Genomic DNA, 22,632 nt, shown 5'->3' with positions numbered 1-22,632 from the left:
TTATGTCTGGAGAGCTCCAACAAAGCATAATGATTTTTGTGCTTTCATTTTTAAAAGCCAAATGCTCTGAACATTTTATGCTCAGTTCATAATCAGTTTTCACATTTTCCATTACTCAGAGGAAGGGGGAAGCCTGGATTTTAGATACAAACAATCAAAAATGGTTATTCACTTTTCATACGTTGCTGTTGATTCTTAGTTAATATTGTACAAAGCAAATCGGATGCCACAGCAAGGAGCCTGGAAGTGGTCTAGGGGATGATGTCAGCTCACAAACAATGTGAAAGAGGAAAGTTTCTGTGTTCAGTTGGAAGAAAAATTGGTGAGCACTTTATTTGGTCAGGAATATGGTTGTCTCTTGATTTCCATGCCTCTAAGTTCCTACCTTACTTTGGACAAGGACTAACATCAAAATGGTGATATTTTAATTCCATTTACCTCATCTGCTTGGTAAATTTGAATATGCTAATTATTTCTCTCTGAGCAGTTTTCTCCTTTTGTCAGAGTTATGAAAGAACTAAGTATTTCTTTTTTTAAAAAAATTTTTATTGTTATGTTAATCACCATACATTACATCATTAGTTTTTGATGTAGTGTTCCATGATTCATTGTTTGTGCATAACACCCAGTGCTCCACGCAGAATGTGCCCTCTTTAATACCCATCACCAGGCTAACCCATCCCCCCACCCCCCGAAAGAATTAAGTATTTCTTATATTGTGTCTTGCCTCTTCAGTTGTACGTAACTCCTTACGAAAATCACAACAATAAACACTAATAGGTTTTTAAATAACAAAAGAAGCTTTAGATCAGAATCTAGCTGCTCATTCTCTCAACAAATATTTACTGTCTTTTTTTTTTTAATGTTCCTAACTTCTGTTATAAGAGGAATAATTTGGAGCCAGTTCCTCAAGAAGCTTAATCTTTAATAAGGGAAAAATTGTGCAAGTTTTATGTATCACTGTAATAGAGATATGAAATTCTACAAGACAGGTACAGATCCAACCTTACATGATTTTAGGTACATTTCTAGGCAGGTGGGCCAGGAATCATTACCATCACTACTGTTTCATTCTGTTTGTTAGAAGTGAACCACTAAGTCTGTTCTAAATACAAGAGGAGAGAAATTGGGTCCCACCTCTCAAAGGGAGGAATATCAAAGATTTGTGGACGTATTTTTAAAACCTTCACAAAGGGACTGAGGAAGATGAGGAGAGAGCATCCAACTTGAGGAAGGGAAAAGATCATGGCAAGGCAAAGGCCAAAATTTAGAGATCTGTGCAGAGAACGTGAGCTTTAAACTAAAATTATTTGGGAAACAAGATAGGAAATGCAGAGGGAAGGAATTTAGATACCATAGGGTGGGCTGGGAATCGTGGAAGTCTTTTGAGCGGGGTAAGAAGAGGAATTACAGCTATGTTTTGGGGAGATTAGTCTAACAGCAGCAAGACTGAAGGTTTGGGCGTGTAGTGGATGGGAAAGAGGAGACCAATTAGGAGGCCATTCTGGTTATTCAGGGGAATGGACATAGAAGGAGATAGCTGGAAGATGGTTCTAAAGCAAATGCAACACTCCTTCTTCTTTTAGACTCTGCATAGTACAAATAACTATAAAGTTTAATACTTTTTAATGTGTCTGATCCAACTGTTAATGGAATCTGCCTGTGTTTTAGATGCTGCTCCTTATGGAGCTTTTACTGGTTTAGTGAACTGAGCTGTAAGCTTGATGCACAGCAGCAATTCTTTCTGTGCTGATGGAGTGCAGTTTGTCCCTAGGATGGCAATTGCACCTAATGCCCACAGGGCACATTCTTAATTGAATCTGTCTCTTAACTGTGGGAAGAGCCTGACATTATTGCTAGACTAAAACCATCCTAAATTGAAATTCTTCATGGCAAAATGGCTACCCTTTTCTCATTTGGTTACCAACATTTCTATTACCAAAACTTATATTATTCTTTCATAAGCACTTAAAATGTTCATGTACTCAACTTGTATGTTAATATGCTTCACTTGCAATATAGAAATTGTCTGGGCTTCTTGAATATGTCCATTCTATCAGATAGGCAACCCAGGGCACTAAAGAGGGAAGTGCACAATTAGAGTCAGAGTTCCAATACTGATGCTTTGATTTACCCCATTATTCTTTAAGGAATCCAGTAATTCCAGACTGTAGGCAACTTTTCTATCTCTCTCTCTCTCTCGGTTTATATGAATTTATGAGTCTCCAAGAGTTTGGCATTTAGTAGTTTTCCTAACTGTGGGTTGAGTACTAGTTCATTTTCTCACCAACTTGACTATAAACTCACAGAACGTATGGACTCATATTTTGGGCATTCTTCTATGTGGGAGTGGAGGGTTTGTGCCTATACATGGTGGGTGTTCACTAAATTCTCAGTTGAAGAATACCCTTAGATGAGACTGGTTCTGTTTTCCTTACCTTTTCAACATATACATCCTCCACATAAATACCTTATTCTCTCCCTTTGTATCTCTAAATCCAAATTGCACTTTAAAGCAAGGATTGTAATTTATAGCACCTGCCCACCCTCTTCTTTGTCTTGGTTGCCTTTTTGACCCTATATAATAACTAGGTGAAAACTTGAAGTAACATTTAATGTCCTCAATGTCCACTTACATATAGATTCTAAATGATGATAACATGCTGTCCTGCAAATATCTCTGATTCTGAATATTTGGGTTTTTCTACATTGTTAATGTTACCTAGGAGGTAATGCAATGTAATTTATTGTCCATTAAGTAGAGCTTCCAATATTATCTTAGGTGATTCGTAAGGTATGTGCCAAGGTTTAGCAATGAAACAAACCCCTTTTTTCATACTGCTTTTTGTTACTGCTTATCACTGGAGGAGTATTCTGAAGGCCTCAGAACATCTTCCACCTCCTGGAATATCAGTAGGTACCAACTGGAGATGCGATTATGATGTAGGCAGACCTTTCTGCCTATGTCATTATACAGGTAAGTTGTACAGTTTGCAGGAAACCATGAATAACAGTCCTATTCTGCGGAGGTCAGAGAGTCGCCTAGCACAACTCTTTCACTTCACATGTGAAATGAGTTGAGTTGGGGAGATATGGAGTGGTTTCTCAAGGGTGCCAAGTCCTAGCAGATCATCCATGACTTAACCCAACTTTTCTGGGTCATAAGAAGAAATAAAAGAACCTGTCACTTGTCAAAAAATCCCTCCAACTCCCTTCTCCCTAAAGCCAACAATCCAACACCAACTGAAACCAAGATGAGAAATCTTCACTTGCTAATTTCTTTTCTCTTTCTTCTGGAGAGTCTCTTTTATGTTCCAAGTCATCATGTTCCATAGAAGTGGTAGAATAGGCAGACAGCTGCCCTCTCCTACCTTTGTGTCCTTTTCTTAGCTATCATGCTTCAAGTAATGAATACCACTTACCACTTACTACGTAATCTTACAAGAAATTGCCTACAATTATTATGGAGTGGGGTAATGAATGTAAGCACTTAAAATTAGTATCAGAAACATGGAAATCTCTTTCAGGTATATAAACACATAAAATATATTTTCAAAATGTAAGTGTTTTGGAGAGTGTGTTGATGCCATAACAATGCTGTTTTTTAAAAAATAATTCTAAATGTAGTGTTAAAAACTTTTATAGAAAATTTAGACTTTCGGGATGTTCTCAAAGAAGGAGGAGGAGAGAAGGAGAAGGAGAGGAAGAGGAAGAGGAAGAGGAGGAGGAGGAGGAGGAAGAAGAAGAAGAAGAAGAAGAAGAAGACGACGACGACGACGATGACAGAGGAGGAGGAGAAGAGGAAGGGGAAAAAGAAGAAGGGGGAAAAGGAAGAGGAAGAGAGGAAAAGGAAGAAGAAGGAAAAGAAGAGAGTGCTTGAATGATTGTAAAAGTGGCAGGTAAGCATTTTTCTATAAATTGAGCCACAAGTGGATGGTCATATTATTAGTGTTATTAGGGTCAATTATAAATAACATAATTTATGAGCTTTGTGCCTTAAACTAATATTATTCTATCATGGATTATGTGGCGATTGCAATGGTGGAAAGCTGAAATGAGCACATCTGAGAAGTTGGGCAGCAAGTTGGACATTGCACCTGGAGGACTGGGGATGGTTACACTGGTTAGTAGTTGAGAATGGAAATTTCTGACTGGAAACTGATAACTTTGACCATTATTGTTTGAGGAGGGGCAGCAATCAGGTGCTATGTGTGTGGAGATCCTTGCAGGCGAGAGGAATATGGGTTATAGAATACTAGTGGTGGGCAACAAGACAGTCCCTGATGTTATGGAGGAGACACATGGACTTAAAGCAGGAAAAATGGAATACTGGTGAAGTCATGGCTCTAATCATTTCACAAAGGGTGACAAGGCCTGCTAATCATGAATTAACCTCTCTAATGCCTAAAACAGAACTAGGCACATGGTAGGTATTCAAGAAGTATTTAAAAAATAAGTAGAGCATTTGTTGTAGCATCATGGAAGGCCAGAGAGTCTGAAAATATTATGGAGGAGGGAGAGCAAAATTTTCAAATACGAACAATACATAATTGTTCAAATAGGAACAATATACAAAGTCAAAAGAGTATCTTAATTTGAAGGTTGCCAAGATGATGCATTTACCCATATTTCCCTAAGAGCTGATGGTATTTGAGGGCAACAGCATTGGAGGTGGGATAGAAAATATTTGGGAGTCTGAGAAGTAAAGCACCCTCAAGCAGTTGTGTTTCCTTCTAGCGCCAGCTCTGGAACCCATTTAGATACATTTTTACACTTCAGCAGAGTCTTAGAGCCAAAGACCTTAGGTCCTTTTAAGATTCATTTCCTATGAAGCGGTAACCTCTAGCACAGTGATCATGTTCCAAGAAATGCTTAATATTTAACGTGCTGCTGATTTCCTTAATCATCTTTCAATATCAGAATCCTGTGCTTTATCAGATAAGCCTTTTTAGCTTATGGCAGGTGATACTGTTTAATCCAATCACAAAGCATCTGTCTCTGGTGATGTTGTCTTCATTGCTGATTCATTCCACCAAATTCAAATGTCTTATCCCTTGCTCAGGAAGGAAGCTGGAACAAGGTTACAAGGTGAATATTGATTTGATATCGCATCCTGAAATTCTGAGATTCAGTCTCTGATAGAGTGGCTGTGGAGTGTGTCCTATGGTTGGTTATGTAACATTGTAGTGTGACCGTTTGCAGGTATTTTCAGCCTCCTTAAAAGAACTCATGAAATGTTCCACTTAAAAAATTACTCTAAGTAATGTGCAAAACAGACATCACTACTCTATCCCTGATCCTTATCCTATTACTGAATCTGTCCCCTGGGCTGGGGATTGAGGATGGCGTCAGGGATGGAGTGGAGCTCAATTCCTGTTATTTACATTATTGAGTGAAAAAAAAAGAAATAGTATTTTTAACGTTTTGTCATGTCCATTTTTATACAACTGCACAAATATGGAAGCACTGAAATGTCTGTGTCATATTGTCCATATCAGAGCATTCTGCTTTGTCTCTAGATAAAAAGAGATAGAGAGATTAAAAAGGATCCTCTTAACTTTCTTTAGGGCATGAAAGGTTCTAGGACCAGTCCCTACTTTTGCTCAGTTTTATGGAGACTCTATAGTTTATTTTGATCCAGAACTCATATTCTTGCTAGTGCTGACTTGAATATCAGGCTGTCACATATCACTTCGTCATTCTGTCTTGAGCTGGGTTGGTTCCCCCGATAGGCAGTCTAGAATACTCCCTCAACATCATGTTCTCTATTGCAGAAGGTTTTGAACTGCTGACTCAGCCATATGAGGAAAGAGCCAGGCCATGTTAGCAGCAAACTATATCCTCTTGTATCTTGCTGGGGTTGGTCTGTAATGTAAGTATAAATAATGGCATTCTATGATATGGCTACATGATTGGTAATGCTTCTACCGATATTATCTCATTAAATGTAGATCGAGTGGCTGTTGTGAGGGCATTGAGCTCTCTCCACTGGAAGCATCTATACTTGGTAAATTATACCAATTGACAAGTTTTTATTTGCAAATGAAACATAAAATATATCTGAGATATACTAACGATAATCATAACAATTAGAGTGGTTCCTTATCATTATACATAAGTGATAAGGGAGTTGGCAGGGTCCTAATTAATGTACTCCATCACTTCAAGTCTTCAAGGGCTGGGTTACTCTCACCCTCATCCTGCCGGCCAGCAGTTACACGGCAAAGCCTCCTCTGGAGGAGGCTCCGCTGGATCTGGACCCTAGTTCTTTCCTTAGCACCAGCCAAACAGAGATGAATAGTTTATACTCTACTTCACTAAATACATGATAGGAACATCCAAGTCAAGTTCGGAGAGTCAAATGAGGTGCTCTGGCGGCTCACACGAAGAAACCATTTTTGTTATCATTTTTTTTCTTTTTTACTTTTTGGTGATCATTTCATTTCCTATTTTCCCCAGCTTTATTGAGGTATAATTGACAAAAATGTATATGTTTAAAGTGTACATGTGATGATTTGATACATGTGTACATTGTGAAGTGGTCCCCACAATCAAGTTAATTACCACTTGTATCACCTCACAGAGTTATTTCTCTGTGTGTGTGTGTGTGTGTGGTGAGAATATGTAAAATCTACTCTCTTAGCAAATTTCTGGTATACAGTACAGTATTAACTACTGTCCCAATGCTGGACAATAGATCTTCAGAACTTATTCATGCTGCATGACTGAAACATTGTACTCTTTGACCCACATCACCCCATTTCCCTCTCCCCTCAGCCTTTGGCCAGCACCGTTCTACCTCTGATATTATGAGTTTGACTTTTTGGATTCTATATATAAGTGAAATCATGTACTATTTGTCTTTCTGTGTCTGGCTTATTTCACTTAGCATAATGTTCTCCAGCTTCATCCATGCTAACCCAAGTGGCAGGATATCCTTGTTTTTAAGACTGGATTAAAAATTTCGTGTCCTTATCCATTCATCTGCTGACAAACACTGAGGTTGTTTCCATATCCTGGCCATTGTGAATAGTACTGCAATGAACATAGGAGTGAATATAGCTCTGCTGATTTCATTTCTTTTGAACATATACCCGAAGTTGGATTGCTGGATTACGTGGTAGTTCTATTTGTAATTTTTTGAGGAATCTCTATACTGTTTTCCATAATGACTGTCCCACCAAGAGTACACAACACGTTTCTTTGTGTCCTTGCCAACACTTATCTTTTGTCTTTTAGATAATAGTCATTTAACAGGTGTAAGTTGATATCTCAATGTGATTTTGATTTGTATTTTTCTGATGATTAGTGATGTTGAGCACCCTTCATATACCTGTTGACCATTTGTATGTCTTCTTTAGAGAATTGTCTATTCAGATCTTTTATCCATTTTTTAATAAATTTTTTTTTCTGTTGAGTTGTTTGAGTTCCTTTGTAGTTTGGATATTAACCCTTTATAAGATGTATGATTTGTAAATATTTCCTCCCATTCGGTAAGGTAGGCTGTCTCTTGAATCTGTTGTTTCCTTTGCTGTGCAGAAGCTTTTTTTTAAATATTTAATTTAATTTTTTTATGTTATGTTAATCACCATACATTACATCATTAGTTTTTGATGTAGTGTTCCATGATTCATTGTTTGCGTATAACACCCAGTGCTCCATTCAGTACATGTCCTCTTTAATACCCATCACCAGGCTAACCCATCCCCCCACCCCCTCCTCTCTAGAACCCTCAGTTTGTTTCTCAGAGTCCATCATCTCTCATTGTTCATCTCCCCCTCTGATTCCCCCCCTTCATTTTTCCCTTCCTATCTTCTTCTTTTTTTTTTTTTAACATAAAATGTATTATTAGTTTCCGAGGTACAGGTCTGTGATTCAACAGTCTTACACAATTCACAGCGCTCACCATAGCACATACCCTCCCCAATGTCTATCACCCAGCCACCCCATCCCTCCCACCCCCCACCACTCCAGCAACCTTCAGTTTGCTTCCTGAGATTAAGAATTCCTCATGTCAGTGAGATCATATACTTGTCTTTCTCTGATTGACTTATTTCGCTCAGCATAATACACTCTAGTTCCATCCATGTCTTTGCAAAAATGGCAAGATTTCATTCCTTTTGATGGCTGCATAATCTTCCATTGTATATATATATACCACATCTTCTTCATCTACTCATCTGTCAATGGACATCTTGGTTCTTTCCATAGTTTGGCTATTGTGGACATTGCTGCTATAAACATTGGGGTGCACGTACCCCTTCAGATCACTACATTTGTATCTTTGGGGTAAATACCCAGTAGTGCAATTGCTGGGTCATATGGTAGCTCTATTTTCAACTTTTTGAGGAACCTCCATACTGTTTTCCAGAGTGGCTGCTCCAGCTTGCATTCCCACCAACAGCATAGGAGGGTTCCCCTTTCTCCACATCCCCGCCAACATCTGTTGTTTCCTGCCTTGTTAATTTTAGCCATTCTGACTGGTGTGAGGTGGATCTCATTGAGGTTTTGATTTGGATTTCCCTGATGCCGAGCGATGTTGAGCACTTTTTCATGTGTCTGTTGGTCATTTGGATGTCTTCTTTGGAAAAATGTCTGTTCATGTCTTCTGCCCATTTCTTGATTGGATCATTTGTTCTTTGGGTGTTGAGTTTGATAAGTTCTTTATAGATTTTGGTTACTAGCCCTTTATCTGATATGTCATTTGCAAGTATCTTCTCCCATTCTGTCGGTTGTCTTTTGGTTTTGTTGACTGTTTCTTTTGCTGTGCAAAAGCTTTTTATCTTGATGAAGTCCCATAGTTCATTTTTTGTGCAGAAGCTTTTCAGTTTGAGGAAATCTCACTTGTCTATGTTTGCTTTTGTTGCCTGTGTTTTGGGATCATATCCAAAGAAATCATTGCCCAGACCAATGCCAGGAAGCTTTTTCTGTATGTTTTTTTCTAGTAATTTTATAGTCTTGGGTCTCACATCTAAGTCTTTAATACACTTTTAGTTAATTTTTGTAGGTGGTGTAAGATTTCATTCTTCTGCGTGAGGATATCCAGTTCCATTATTGAAGTGATTGTCCTTTCCCTATTGTGGGTTTTGTTGCCCTTGTGGAAGATCAGTAGATGGTAAATGTGCAAATTGTGTATGTGTATGGTGTGAATTAAAGTCCTAAATTTATTATGTGTCACATGGTAGTTCCAGTACTATTTGTTGAAAAGACTATTCTTTCCCCAGTGAATTGGGTTGGAATCTTTGTCAAGAATCAATTGGCCATAAATGTAAAGGTTTATTTCTGTATTCTTACTTTTGTTGCATTGAACTATTTACATATCTTTGCTCTGGATATATTTTCATGTTAGCCTTTAGTCAGAACTGGGTTATTACCAATTAGTAACTGTTCCCAAGATTTGTGAGACTTTTTCTCTTGAATAGGCACTAATATCTCTGTGTATTTTTGTTTTCTTCTTTGAATAGCAACAACAACAACAACAACAACAACAACAACAACAAACCCTTTAGAATTCTCCTCCCTCATGCACTCCTGGTATAACATTTTCTCATTTCCTGTTAAACACATGTGTATGTACATTTTGAAAGGAGAAAGACATAGATATTCTGATTTGGGTTCAGTGGAATGATCAGGGATTGATCTAACAGTTTGGGGACTGCCCTGACCAGTTAAAATGGCTAATATTCTGTTGGGACATCTTAGCTCATTGAGGATGGAGATTAAAACCTCTGAGGTATTGTTAGATTTTCTTTTGTAATTGTTCATACATTTTTTTTCCATTATGCTTACATTTTGCTCAAGTTTTGAAAAGTTGCCTTAAGACAAATTCCCAGAACTTGAAATACCAAATCTAAGGAGGATAAATATTTCATTATGTCAATATGAAAATAAACATTTGTTTTTCTGGCTCAAATGAGCCAGCACATACACAATGTGTTATAAAAAGTAAAGAGATAGCTATGGATATTGAAAATATAATGCAGTCGGCATTGTATATATTAATTACATTACACACAAATTGCAATATATGACCATAATGTAATGAGATAGGTATAAGAAACATTGTAGTCTTTTGGTACTTATTTTCACATTCTTTCTAGATCAAGGTACATCTTATATGTGGAATGGATTTTAGCTGAAAACAGTAAGGCTTGCAATGATCTCACCCACTTTTTGTAATTGTCCTCATTAGTTGCATGAATTTTCAATGAATATTTGTTAAATGGACACTGTGTTTTGGGTACCTCCTGGAAGGTTGGGAATATAACTGTGAATACAACCAGGATTCTGCACTCATAGAATTAACACCCTGCAGGAATGACAGATGACAGTAACAAATACATGTGTTATGTAAGGGCTATGAGGATGAGGATATCCAAAGCAGAGAGGGTAGTAAGGCAGAGAGAGTAACAGAGTAGAGGTTGCAGGTGGGTATTTTAGAGAGGGTTGCTAGAAAAAGGCCTTTTTAAGGAGCATTTGAGTGGAGACTTGGTTGAAGTGAGGGTGTGAGCTGGGTGTGAAGAGCTGGGAGTAGAATATTGTAGTTAGAGTACAGTATGCCAGTAGTTGGATATGAGATTACAGAGATGGGCAGTGGATGGGTCATGTATATTGTTGTTGGTCATGGTCAAGAGTTGGTTTTTATTATTAGAGTAATAGAAAACCACAGAGGATTTGGTGGGCTAAAGAGTGACATAATATTATCTGAGCTTTTAAAAAGTTGCTCTGGGCACTGGATCGTTTTGTCTGAAGGTGGACAAAAGTGGCAGGAAATCTAGTTAGGAGACTATTTCATGGTCCAGGTGGGAGGAGTTGGTATCTTTGACTAAGATGGTAGAAATGATAAGAAAAAGTTGGCTTTTGGTTAGATCTTGAGGGTAGAGCCAACAGGATTTGCTGAGGGGTTGGATGTGGAGCTCGAGGGGTAAGAGAGCAGGTTTTTGGCCCGAGCAACTGTGGGGCTGATGGCACCATTTCCTGAGATCTGAAAGATGGAGGAGAAGCATATTTGGAGACAGAAATGAAGAGGTAAGGAACACTGTTTGGAATGTGCAAAGTGTGAGATACTGTTCATGAAAAAAAAATCAAGTTAATAATGTGCTCAGGAAGAGCTAATGTTCTGTAGATAGAGTTTTTGAGGAATTACCTAGTGGTGGGATTCCATTTTCAATAAATTGTTTATCTGAAATGCAGTTTATCCTATTTAGAAAGTCAGTATACTTTTTATCCTGTCAGATTACAGACTCATTTGCTTGCTGGACATTTCAGTTTAATAGTATGCTAGCTGCTTATTTAAAAAACTACAAGTCTGGTTTTCTTGGGTCAGTGCTTTTCATGAGGAATATATGGATTTAAGGTATGTTGATTCTATCTTAATCTCCCTTTATCCTCTTCAGTTCCTTGGAAAACAATAATCTGGAATCAATGATGGATATATGTGGTGTTTATTGACTTTTCCTCAGGCTTTGATTTTGTAGGTTTTGGTTTCGGACTAAACAGCATGAACTGCATGAATATAAACCCTTAGTTGTATTCAAACAGGCTAAGGAATCCTGCCAGATGGAAATGTAAAAAAAAATTTTTTATGTGTGTTAAAAAGGAATGCTTTCTGGTGTCTTTTTAATTAGTTTCTTAAAGAGCATGTACTCCTTTTGAATGGGTTGGATAATTTCCCTTCTCCTGTAGAAGACAAAGCCTTGCATAGCCTTAGGCTTTTATTATCTTGAATGAGAGTGCCCTGGGAAGATACATAATGACCCTAAAGCCGATTATCACTAGAAAGAAGGGCCACAGATCCATATTCTAAAACCAAAGTTACTATTTTGAGTACTCGCTTTCCAACATTTAATTGGCCCACAAAGAAATAATCCAACAAGAATTGCATACACTAGAGTGTTCACTTTATAGCTTGTTTAGGAGGATGCTTCTTACTGCTCTAAGTAAGATGTTGTCTGGGTACATTGTTGACATTTTTCTTTGAGTGCGGTGAATTATACCCACTCTGAAAGCTTTCTAGCCTGAAATGTTGTGAGCCGGAGAAGGGAGTAGAACTTTGGGTTCTGGGATGCTCATTTATTTTTATGATTCATAATAATCCTTTAAGGAGACTCTTGGTCCTACCTGCAGTTATGCCTCAGCTCATCTCAGAGAGAAGCAACGGTTTTCTCGTCAAACATGGATCGTTGTGAGGCTCCACTGTTTTCAGAAGGAATGTCAGCTTTACCCCCAGCATGATTGGGAAGGCATATGGGTTTGTACCTAAGGAACACAGACTGACTGCCTTGATATTTTTTAGAAACTCAACTGGGGGGATTTTGAAGACTCTGCAGCCCATCTGTTCCTTTTGATATTCTAAAATCTACCAGGTTAAGTGACATCAGCTGCAAGCTGGGTGCCCAGACCTCCAAGTACTAGCCCTCTGCAGAATTGCTTTACTATAATTTTGGTATGATACTCTTAGCCTATCATGATGCCCAACATAAAAGAAAGCCATTTGAAACTTACAATTATTTCAACAGTAAGGATGTAGTTGAATATCCTGCTTAATATGACACTATGACACAAAGCCTTTTCCATGTCCCCATGTTCTTCCCAGCTCCCCACTGACAAATTTTTTCCCCTAATTTCTCAGTAGATGGAACAGATTTTCAGGTTACAATCTGCTGTCATCCAAATACCTTCAGTTCTCCAACTCTATTCAGTTAAAAAACTATTTTTTTCTCAGACATTCTCTCTTCCTTTACTTATTGATGTGGATTTATCCCTCCCATTTTGTTGCTCTACTTGGGAGATAGAAGGGGTCATTTGTTTCTTTTCCTCACTTCTAAGATCCAGGCAAGAATGATTGCATTTTCTCAATTATTATTTTTTATTTTGTTTTTTAAGATTTTATTTATTTATTTGACAGAGAGAGACAGCAAAGAGAGGGAACACAAGCAGGGGGAGTGGGAAAGGGAGAAGCAGGCCTCCTGCTGAGCAGGGAGCCCGATGTGGGGCTTGATCCCACGACCCCGGGATCATGACCTGAGGTGAAGAAGGCGGACACTTAACGCCTGAGCCACCCAGGCGCCCCAATTGTTAAAAATGTCTTGGATAAATTGGTAAATTGTTTTTTGTTGCTGTTTTAATTTTCATTCCTTTGATTAATTACTGAGGTTAATTTTTTCAAATATGTATAAGCCATTATATGTCCCCATTTGTGAATGTCATGTCCATGGACCATTTATCTACTGGATCTTAGCGTATTTTATTACATAACCTCATTATATATCACGGAGCTTATCTTTGGTGCAATATAATTATATAAATATTTCACTTAGTTTTGTATCATCGGATAAGCTTGTATTTTGAAAAATAGAAGGTTTGCATTTTCATGCAGTTAATTCAGTCTATCTTTTCCTTTGTGATTTCTTCCATTGCTTTTATGCTAGTTATCTTTTCATGCAACTTAAAAAAAATTTACTCCTTGAGGGTTTGGACACGGTGGTATATAATTTTTCTAGGATTGTTCCATAAACAGGCCTCGTTTAGTGCTTAGGGCACAGAAATGCATAATAAATATTTGTTGCTATATTGATGTTTTACTTGATTAAGTTATGAAGCTTACATTTCCTACAAAGTTACACTGCAGATTTTAACAGAAACACATTATATTCATTTGCATCAGCATTTCCTTTTGGACAGTTATAGAGAATTTAAACAAAGTCATGCTTTTGGACAGCATTAACAGAAAACTGCTGCCTTATCAATATTCTTCGTTGAGTAGAGGGAGAACTCTTTATCATATCTTTCGATTTGCCTGGCTTACCAAAAATCACATCTCACTTGTGTGGAGGCTCTTGAGTCCAGCTTTACCATGTGAAGCACCTGGCACAGAGATAGGAAGGGATTAAACTGTAACATGATTTCATATGTAGTGAATAGATTTCTATCAATTTTTTGTGCACGACTGAGGGATTGTTGAGCCAGCTGGTATTACATTTGGGGTCTCAGAAGACTAACTCCCGTAGAGGAGAGAAATCCTTAAGTTGGACAGAAGACTCAAGTTTTAAACGAATTATAATTCACTGGGGGGGGGGGGCAGGAAGGAACCAATTCCCAAGAATCAAGAAGCAGAGAAGGGAAAAAATGTATTTTGCAATGAAAAACAATCACATCACTGTTCTTTTTCCTTACTTCAGTGTACTAGTTAAACGTGAAGGAATGGCATTTTAGAGGAACCAGAATCACTACTTCTTGCCACATCTTAATAAAGTATGTCGGCAGAGTAAGCTGATGCACATATTTTGATAACTATATAGGGCAAAATCAATACATTATTTCCCCTACTACTGATTAGTTGATCATAATAACCTTTACGTTTGAGAAACGACTCCATATAAAACTGAGAGAAGTTCTTATGGGTACCCGGTCTTGCTCTCAGCTTCTCCACACATCTCTGAGTCTGGACCTCCTACAAACTGCCCTCAGCTCCCCTTCCTGGGCCAATGCTACAGCGAGAAAGGACGTCTCCTTCCACTCAGTTTTTTCTCCCAACAGTGCGAATTCCTTTAGGAACCTTGTGTCATGTATTTGGTCCCTACATTCTTCCTAGCTTTTGAATGGCTTCTTGCTTCCGGAGGCCACCCTAACTGGGATTTGGCCTTTGGTTTTCCTTTGCAGTCTCAGGGCCATCCTGCCCACTGCCATCTCAGACCTTACCTCTTGTTGGAGTCTCACCGTCCAAGGTGACGGGGAAGGAAGGCTGGGTTTTCGTAATGGCTTGTGGTTGTCCTGGGGCCTGAGATGGCGCTATCAGGCTGCCTCTGCTTCTTTGGTGCTCTGTAGCCTAGACTCCCATTCACACCTGGGGGGCTGGGTACAAACTGTTCAAGGGCAAAGGAGATACCCTTTTCATCAAAGGTTTGTCGACCGACACCTTGCTCTTGTGTTCTATGTGGCTAATTGCAAAATAGCAATGGCTCCCAGCGTGGTCCAGATCTTGGCCCTTTGCACACGTACTCATGCCAAATGACTGATCACTGTGTGTTGCCATGAGCCTTCAGGCAAAGTTGCTGCTATCGATCAGAACTCAGCAGACTTTGCATCAACTGTCCCACTGCAGACCCAGAGGCCCTATTCTTTGCATCTACTCTCTTGAAAATGAGCTTGTGTCAGTCCGTATGATGTACCAGATTTGCAGAGTGTTGAGCAACAGTTAGGGTTACTTTCTTGAACCGGACCTTTAGGGGAGATCTGGGATGTGGGCTTCTGGAGAGTTGCTCGTGCTGGAGAGGAATGGCCACCTCTGTGGCCCCAGTCCAGGAATTATTCGAGGCTATTCTGTGACATGAATGGATATGAGCTCCTTTTGGAGTTTTTAAAAAATTTATTTATTTATTTTCTTTTCCAGCTTTACTGAGGTATGTTTGTCAAATAAGAACTGTATATATTTATGTTGCACAGCATTTTTTTAAAAGTTACACAGCATGATGATTTGATACATGGATACGTTGTAAAAGGATCACTACAATCAAGTTCATTAACCTGTCCATCATTTCACATAGTTATGTTTTGTGTGTGTGTGGTGAGAACACCAGATTTACTCTTTTAGCAAAGTTCAAGTATATAATATGGTATTATTAACTATCATTGCTACATGATACATTAGATCCCTAGAACTTATAACTGAAAGTTTGAGCTTCTGAATCCAAGCCTTATTCCTTCCCCCAACCACTGGAGGACAGAGTTGTGGCTGGTAACATGCACTTCTCGGGGGGCTTCTAATTTCCCCCTCTGTCATGCAAGGGTGGGAAGGAGGCTTAGTGACTGGTAGATCCCAGTCTGAAAATCCTAAACCCTGTATTAATTTCTCCCAAAAGTCAGTCCCATGAACAGTAGAAAATTGCTTACCTTCAAGGCTGCTTTTGAGATTCAGAGGCTAGTCCAGGGACAGCTGACATTCAGTGACAGCGCACTCAGACTGTTGCAGCCCCAGGGAGCTACAACAAACTGGACAACACAGTTAATAACAAAAGAAGGCAACCTTTCCTATTGCTTTGAGTTTCCAACCTCTGTACTGGGTTGAATAGCATTCCCCCAAAACTCATGTCTACCTAGAACCTGTGAATGGAACTCTATTTGGAAATGGATCTTTGCAGACATAATCAAATTAAAATGAGGCCATTCTTGATGAGGGTGGGCACTAAATCCAATATGACTGTTACCCTTATAAGAAGAGGGAAATTTAGACACACAGGGAGAATGCCATGCGCAGTGGAGGCAGAGATTGGAAGTGATGCACTCACGAATCAACAAACACCAAAGATTGCCAGGAGCCATAAGAAGCTGGAAGAAGCAGGGAAAGATTCTTTTCCAGAGCCTTCAGAGGGAGCATGATCATGCTGACAGCTTGATTTCAGAATTTTGGCCTCCAGAGCTATGAAGAAAAAATTTCTGTCATTTAAAGTCACTCAGCTTGTGGCACTTGGTTGTGGCAGCCCTAGGAAATTAATACAGCCTCCCTCAGCAGGTGCTTATCTGGAAAAATATGGTTACTCAGTTCAACTGCAGGGAACAAAAGCCATTCATGTGGTTGGCACAATCAGCTCCAGCTTCACACAGGTAGCCCCTGGAGAGGGGCGTAATCCTGGCAAGGCCTGCTCTGCAAGGTGGGTGATTATAACCTGGCCAGTTACTGTGGCCACTTATGCATTCAAGGCCACTGGATATTCACGGCCATGTGGAGTTCTGTCAGCCCTATATTATGGTAAATTGGCGATGTTGCATTGTATAGCACCTTTGATACCTGTGTCGAGGATAAGGGCCTGTAATGAGGAAATCTGATTTCCTAAGCACCTTTGGAATGTTGTCAATCTGGATTTTTTCTCTGGTCTATCGCTCTTATATGTATAGCTAAATATTGGTTTATTTATTTTCTCTCCATGGTTCTAACACCCTAGTGTAGTTTGCCTACATTTATGTTTCTTGTCCCAGAAAAATTCTGTGGCAGGTGGAAAGCAGAAGCTATCTACAAAATTCCTGGGATTTTTGTTTGTTTGTTTGTTTGTTTCTAAGAGCCAAAGTCCCCAGGGGGACGGAATGACAGAATGCAGCTGAGTGGCTTGGAAGAAATATGACCAGAGAAGAATTTTCCCCAGACTACAAGAAGTTCCTAAAGCTGGTGAGTGAGAAGGGCAGCAGGAACTTTCATGATCCCCTGAGTAGCACTTAGAGGATGTCTCCTAAAAGAAATGGCTGCCTGCGGTGTCTTGGCAGAGAGAACTCATAAACAGCTTCCTCTGTGTCCCCGCCCCAGGCAGGCACAGAAGCTGCGGAAGTCTGTTGGAGAACCATGCAGAAATGAAGGGCACTTCTCAGCTGGATTCCTGGGTGAGGCACTGACCCATGTACAGCCCTGGACTGCAAGGGGGACCCCAGGAGTGACTAAGGTTTCCTCCAAGAAGGTAGGCTCACAATTGCAATTAACTTGATTGATAGAGAATTAAGATATGTGCCATTTCTTGCACCATTGATTTTGTGGATGGAAATTCATACCCCCCACATGGTGTGTTTTTCTGGTGGAAGTTGACACCTACTCAGAAGACACACTTCATTTGCAGTGTCCGTCACAGCAGATGCATTCGGTGAGTGCTTCCACACTCCAGGACTGTGTGCCCAGGTTTCAAACAGCAAAGCCTATTGGTCTCTTGATGGTGCAGGACCCTCTTTGAGGCCTCCCACATTTGTATTTATTGTTCACCATCCCCCAACCATAAAAAATGGCCCAAACCAGCACATAAAATGGGTATTTGATAAATCCCTATTATGGTAATACCTTTGAATTGCTGACCTATTTACCACAAAATAACATGTTAGATGCACCCCATCCATACAGATACTGTTTTGGCATTACACCCCATTCCTTCTTCCTACTTCATAACGCTATCAATATCCTGGAGGGCAGCCAGGACCTGGGTGAAATACAGGTGTCTTAGAAGGATCTTGAAGGCCATTAGGGAAGACCTAGTACACGAAGGGGGCCAGGCCGTGGAGTCATGTCTGGTTCTTTTCTCAGTACATCAACACCAGCTGCTTATGCCAGAAGCTTTAGGGTGTTCCTGGGACAACAGTAGAAGGAGATCATCTCTGTGGCCTGTAGATTTCAACTGCTCTTGTTATCCACTCTATCCTGCTTTTTTTCCCCTTGGCAAAGACAGGTCCAGCTCCTGAGACCCCCGGCCTAGGCTAGAGCCCTGGGTCTTCCTGAGGTTCCAGAGGGAATGCTCAAAGGACCCTAGAGTAGGCTCATATAAACAGTGTTTGAAGATATTCATAAAGCATGACTTTTGCTCTGGTTTTAGAAGGTATCTAGAGTCTAAACAGTGTTAACAATTTATTTTTCTGGAGAAGAGTGCTTGAGAGTAGGACAGTGGCTTACAGAAGGATCCTTGCCGAAAGTTAACAAAGGTTTCCTTCTGTTGAAGCTTGAGAGCCAAAAACATTAATTCTGTTCTCCTCAGCGCGTCTGTCACCTTAGCACTTAGATGATTTATGTAAAAGCCTTTTGTTGTTTCTCATAATATCACAGAACTTCAAACCCAAAAAGAAAAAGGGAAAGGAAAACAAGGATACTTCTTGTTGAGATGGCAAGAACACCCAGCCTGCCTCCTCAACCTTCACCCAAATGAGATTTTTTTTTCTTTTAATAAAGCTTACGTACTTTCCCAGTCTTTCGAAAGACCGAAAAAAGTATGGGTGTTCTCTTGGGTAAACTTTCTGTTAGAAAAGCAAATAATTGAAGGAGGCCTCTGATTCGAGAAAAAATTTTTATAAATACTTCCCAGAAAGATCTGCCTTACTGGGGAGAGAACTGAAATGTGAAATTTTGAGGTGAAAGAGAGCGTTTTTGTCTGCTGAGCGTTCTGACAGAAATATCTGTCCCATCTGAGCCTATGTTGAGCAACTCTTGTCTACTGGGTAAGGTAGAGGTTCGACATGCCACTTCGGGTAGTTGGTAGGCTTGTCTATGCCTCCTCTCTATCATTACTCGGATCTAAATCCCGCCTGGGAAGTTCATCTTACTTATACTCAACAAATATTTATTGAATAGCTACTCTGTTCCAGGCTTTAGTGCCGTTGATAATTTTGAAGGCAAGGCTTTTTTCTCATTATGGTTTATGAGCAGATATCAAGTGACTATTGAAATAGTACAGATGTTTAAAACCAAATTACCAAATCTGAGATAAGAGGGTTGTTAAGTATCAAATGGACACTTTGTCCAACAGCCTGCCAGGATCCTTGGGTGAAGTATATGAATAGACTTAAGTGTTAATATATACCAAAAAAAGCAACATTGGATTAAATAGAGACAAAACAATTGATCATGGAATAATAGACCCAACAATTTCCAAAGCTACCAGTGGCCAGCCTCTCTCTAGCACCATGATTGACATGTTTTCTAAAGCATCTGTTTTGAGATGTGGGGAATGTTCATGAGTTCATGCTCATTTTTCTCTATAATGAGTACAAGATTTAGCACATAATCTGTGGGTGGCTTGTTTGTGTCTGTTCTTTAAGTTCTGAAAGTCTCTTCATAAGGACTTGGAGTCATAGATACTGGATATAAAGAGGATGAGGGTCATTAGTAGCTCTTATGGGCCATAGAAGCACCCCAATTGCATGAGGGACATTTACTTGGCCTTTCTGGCCATTGTAGACAGGTCTCAGAAGATCTGGGTTTTGAAGGCAGCCAAGCTGGCAAGGTTCATTCTTTATTCCCCTGCTAATGCTGGTTGAAGACCACTGTGAAGTTCCCAACCTGCAGACAATCTTGAGGGGGCAGAACTGGGTGAAGAATTTGGGAGTGGATTCCCACTCTCCTTATACCTCCTTACTTATCTCTGTTCTTAGAGATAAGCCCATAGAATGTCAGGCAGCATCTGGTTTCTTCACCTTTCCTTATGAAATGGGAGGCCAAAGGGATTCTCAGTGTATGAGTCATGTTGTCCCATACTCTTTAGTCGAAAGATGTTGACTTCCCGATAAGCAGGCAACTTAATTGTTCAATTTGGACTTCCTGTTTAACATTTATGATCCTGTGAGCAAATTTAATCAACTAGTGTTCGTTCCTAAGGAGGAATATATATTAAGTGCCTATGGGATGAAATGTGTGGGAAGCAATGTAAGTGATGGGGTCAAAATCTAGGGACCAGAAACCACAACACTCACCTCTTTGCTTCCTGCTGCCCTTCTGCTAGGGTCTCTTGAGAGTGATAAGAAAGGGAATGATGATCTTGTCAGTGGAAAATAGCCAAACTAGAAGTGAGCTGACTGATGAGAAAGACCAGGGTCAGCAACTGCTTTACAGCAAGAAAACACTTCATGCAGTTGAAGCTCCTCATTGAAGTCTCAGAGTTTAAAAGGCCATTCCTGTATTCCTCTACTCTGTAACCTATAGAAGAATGACATATGGTGACATAAAAAGAGAAAGATGGGCATGGTGGAAAAACCCCTGAGATTGGGAATAAAAATCTGAGTGTCAATCTCTCTTTTGTCACTTGCTGATTGTATGTTCTTGGGGAAGTCACATCACCTCATGTGCACTGAGTTTTCTTCTCTGTGAAACGAATATTTTAATAATGTCTACTTTACAAGATTTTTAAAGTAATAAATATGCATGTACAGTGCTTTACAGTGCTTTGTAAAATAGAATCTCTTCTAAAGAGTTAGCTATTCTTATTCTCAATAATAATATTGATAAAAGCTGATCAAGAGAGTCTTTGAGATAGACCTAGTCTTGCTGAGGAATGGAAGTGTCCTCTTAGGCTGCTATTTTGTTTAGACCAAACATAAACACCAACATCTATTTCTTTAGATGTTAATCTCCTTCACTTGTCAGGCTTGTGCGAAGCTCAGTTTAATATAGATGTCATACTGATTGTGTGTAGTGAGTGCAAGAGCGAGCTTTTAAGGCAGGCATAGTATAACCACAGGTATTCATCTTGATCAGGATCATTTATGCACATAAAAACCAGTACAAATCAGATATATGAATTAAGAAAGATCTCCAATGTAGGAGTTGGTATGTCCAAATTAATGTCAAGATAAACTGCTGTGTGAAACCAAATTCCAGAACTGCTGTCAAGTGTATGTAATTCCAAGATAAGGGGATCTCTACCTGGTTTGGATGAGTCCTCAGGTTGATCTCAGTCTGAAGTTTAGGTAACTTGGAGGATATGACATTTCAACAATTGGGGTTCAAAAGATCAGTCTTCATGTAGGACATCTACTTTACTTAAATGAGAAACATTTTCAATGTCATTAGATGTCCCCAACCATATTTCATGTTAGAAAGACCATATTAGCTCCCTCAGCTACTTACCAGGCTCACATTTTGGTAAATAGGATAAATAAGGAAACCCCCTTTTTTATGTATAGTAGGTCTCGACATACGTATTATGATCAGGTAGATTTCAGGGTCTGCATAAGAATTTATTTTTACATCTCTGGATTCAGTTTGGATCACCCTGGTGAAAACCACTAAACACCCACGAACCAGGATTAATCCTTTAAATTTGTCAATGTGTCTCTTCATTTGTCATCAGTGTCCCATCTTTTTACTTCCACAGAATAATCTGTTAATAAGAACAAACTGTGGTCTTAGAAGGGGTTAAAGTAAAATATGTTGTATCTGACATGGACGCCCAACTAAAAAATTTAATAACTTCCTTCTTTTAACACATGGAGCTAAATGTGCGTCTTCTTGAGAGAAAGTTTGTTTTCTTTAGCTAGGCTTCTATGTTTGGCTTTAGCATTTCTGTCACCAGCAGCACCCCACCCCCCCAACCATTAAGCAGAAACCCCAGCCACGGCACTCAACAAAGAAGTGGCAAGCCTCCAAGAAATATATTTCCCACAAATACACAGCTGAGAACATTAAAAATTGGGTAGGTCTGGTTTATGTCTGGTTCACCTCCAGTGTCTCACGTATAACTTCTGAGTTGAATGAACCAGTGACAATTCAGTAAAATCACTCAGGAACTCTGGAATTACTGTTCTGACATCCACCACTTCAGCTTTTGTCTTATGTGATAGCCTAGGGTTTGCTGACAGAGTACATCAAAGAATGGGGACCAGGCTGAGGACAGTTTGCACTGTCTTTAATCATTTGGTAAAAGCTCAGGAGGATTTGTTCAAATTCAGCTAAGTAAAAATCTTCCACTTCACCACCTCATTCAGACAATATGAGAACCAGATGGGTTTCCACACGCGGCCTGATTGCTACTGTCTGATGTAGACAATCAGAATTCTGCACATCTGTGCCATGACATCAGGGAATGCCGCAGCCCTTCATTTTGCTTAGCAGACCACACTAGAGCAGTTTTTTCTAGTTCATGTGGGAACAGAACCATCATTCAGAAGGCACCTTGTCCTAGCCATTTGTAAATTAATTTGTTAATGAAACATTACATCAGGGTAGCACTTTACAGTTTACAAAGTGCTTTCATTTCCTCATTTAATCCTTAAAATAACCTTGAGAAATAGGCAGGGCTGTCGAAAGAGGCTAAACAGTTGAGGAGAAAATCCAACATGCCACTATTCCTGTCTTTAAATGTTTGGTGTGAACTTATATACAGACTAATGTTGAATCAT

General features: G+C 39.5%; 1 long non-coding RNA gene across 2 annotated transcripts in view; it reads left to right on the top strand.

Moving 5' to 3' along the window:
• The first annotated feature begins 3,754 nt into the window (after positions 1 to 3,754).
• The window catches only part of LOC113920741, a 120,056-nt gene continuing 101,178 nt past the window's right edge, over positions 3,755 to 22,632 (top strand). The window contains exons 1-4 of one of the 2 annotated variants that reach the window (XR_003519359.1): positions 3,755 to 3,899; positions 5,775 to 5,872; positions 17,056 to 17,161; positions 17,297 to 17,444. This is a non-coding gene — a long non-coding RNA (uncharacterized LOC113920741). The remainder of the gene's footprint in view (positions 3,900 to 5,774; positions 5,873 to 17,055; positions 17,162 to 17,296; positions 17,445 to 22,632) is intronic. The other variant, XR_003519360.1, reaches the window with a different exon arrangement.

This window comes from Zalophus californianus, chromosome 3, assembly GCF_009762305.2.
Source record: "Zalophus californianus isolate mZalCal1 chromosome 3, mZalCal1.pri.v2, whole genome shotgun sequence".
Taxonomy (NCBI): Eukaryota; Metazoa; Chordata; class Mammalia; order Carnivora; family Otariidae; genus Zalophus; species Zalophus californianus.
This window is presented reverse-complemented; position numbering and strand designations above follow the sequence as displayed.